We start from the raw sequence: 2,657 nt of genomic DNA, 5'->3' as shown, positions 1-2,657 counted from the left end.
GCACTCTTTTTTGTGTGTTCAGAAGGAAGCCTTTGTAAATGGTAGGTTTCTATGATCTCTCCTCTTATTGAAATATTTACATTCAAGGACCGCTTGAATGCATGAGGCTTTTCAATGAAAATAAATGAGCTAGCAATAGCAGCCTGTACTCCATTCCAATGCTTTCTAACTTTTGCTTTGATTATGTCTTGATTTACCTGTCATTTTCCATGGCTCCTCATTTCATTCCATTTGATTTCTCTGCAGTACTTAAGAAGTAATCAACACTAGCCACGAGTGACATGGTACTGGTTGCCACTAAGAAGAATTCAATCAATAAGAAGAGCATCTCAAAACAGATTATTTTGTGTGTCTCAAGGCTTTATGAGGTAAGCCGCAATAAGCCATGATATTTGTTCATTTATTTATTTTTTGGAAGCACTGGGGTTTGAACTCAAGCCCCTGTGTGTGTTAGGCAGATGCTCTAGCACTTGCATCATATACCCAGATATGTTTATTTTATTTTATTTGAGTGGGTTCTAGGATTTGAACTCAGGACCTAGACACTGTTCCTGAGCTTTTGTGAACAAGTCTAGTACTTTATCATTTGGACACACTATTCTAGCTTTTTGGTAGTTAACTGGAGATAAGCATCCCAAAGAATTTTCTACCTGGGCTGGTTTTAAACTGCAATCCTTAGATCTCAGCCTCCTGAGTAGCTAAGATTACTACCGATATCTGGCCCCTGGCATGTGATAGGATCTCACATTTTTCACCAGGGAATGGCTTTGAACTGTAATCCTCCTACCTAATTAGCTGAGAGGATAGATAGCCACAAATTACATTGCTCATCTTATTTACTGATATGAGAGGCTAGGTCTTGATAAATTTGCTCATACTTTGCTTCAAACTGCAATCCTCCTACTTTCTGCTGTGGTTATTGGTGCAAACTCCTTCTTCAAGTCTAGGCTTTTGATTGAATTTTATCCCTGCATGTTTCTAGCAGCAAAGAGAAGGGAAGTGGTGGCTTACTCTTCTTCCACACTGGAATGTGTCTTCCTACAGAAAGAAGAAAGGGTGTCAGGAGAGCAATCCAGCCAATGCTTTTATGTTTCCTGTCTAATGCCTTGCTATCTATATTTAATAGGTATCTTTATTTTTGAATATTTTTATAATCTTGAACTAGTTATACAAAGGATCTTGCACCCACCAAAGCAGTTTGTGAATAGAGTGCATCTGATAAATATGATTTTCTGCACAGAAAAACCAAGCAGCATGTTCTCTTGCTTCTAATAGTTTTTCTAACTATAATTGAACTGAAGCAACAATCAGGTCCATTACTGTTATTGCTGAATTCTCAGAATGTACTATCAACCAGGACATTACAAATACACTTGACAGATGCTTCTTTGAATGGCTAAGTGAATTTCTACTCTGATTACAAATTCAGTCTTCACAAAAATTACATTTGAAATGTGCATTCGAATTAGATTTTAAACATTGACATTAATTTTCTTTTAGTTTTATTTCTCTTCAGCAAATGAATATACTCAACAAATGCTTACAGGAAATGCAGTTTAGTTAAGTATTCAATCATAATACAATACAAATAACAAAAAAGGACTCAACTCTGGATGGAATATTATTCTTTATTTATATGGCCGTGACAATTATCTAAATACTTTCAGCTAAGATTTCTCATTTATAAAATGAAGTGAAGGCAATCTTGACAGAAAAATCCTGGAGATTTCATCTCCAAAATAACCAGTAAAAAAGCCAAGACTAAGGGCATGGAACAAGTAGTAAAGCACCAACAAATCCAGCAAAGCTGAGTGAGTTCAAGCCTGGGTGCCACACACAAAAGGGATGAAATCTCAGAGATGTGTGAGAATGAAATTATAATATATGGGGCAGATATATGTATATCTACCTACTATCTATCTATCTATAATATTTCCTAACAGGGCCATCAACTCTGTTGGGCTAGTTAGCATCCAAGCATAGCTGCACAGCTCCACTCCGGATATTTACACATTATTCTTTTTCAAAGAGAAGCTTGATTGAAAAAACTAGGCTCCAAAGAAAGATTCAGTCTGTCAGAGCACATGTAATTCAATATGGTATGTGCATACGTGTTTTTTAACTTGCATGATTGCATTGGACTAGACTGCCATAAAGTTTTCAAAATTCACATATTAGATGACTCGATTGTTAGTGTAAATAGTTTTGCATTAAAGCTTTTTCTCAAAGTCTGTGCCATAAAGACCCACCTTGCTGCTTCTTCTCTATTATTTTTTAGGACAGAGACAAGGACTTAATGTCGGTACTTAATGAGTGGTACTCTACCAACTGAGCACTGCATCCAATCCATATTTGCTTTTTATATCCATATTTTATTTTATTTTTTTGTTGGTCATGGAGCATGAACTACGGGCCTGATACTGTCCCTGAACTCTTTTGCTCAAGGCTAGTACTCTAACACTTTGAGCCACAGTGCTACTTCTGGTCTCATGGACTTTCCTGCCTGGCCTGTCTTTGAACTGTGATCGTCAACCTCCTGAGTAGCGAGGATTACAGATGCGAGTCACCAGTGCCCAGCCTTATGTCCCTGTTTAGATGAAGAGTCCAGTGACATGGATTTCAAATGCCTAATTCAAGATCATACAAAGAGTACAACT

This window comes from Megascapheus bottae, chromosome 4 (assembly GCF_031878675.1).
Source record: "Megascapheus bottae isolate mThoBot1 chromosome 4, mThoBot2.hap1, whole genome shotgun sequence".
Taxonomy (NCBI): Eukaryota; Metazoa; Chordata; class Mammalia; order Rodentia; family Geomyidae; genus Megascapheus; species Megascapheus bottae.
Note: the sequence above shows the minus strand (reverse complement) of the source record.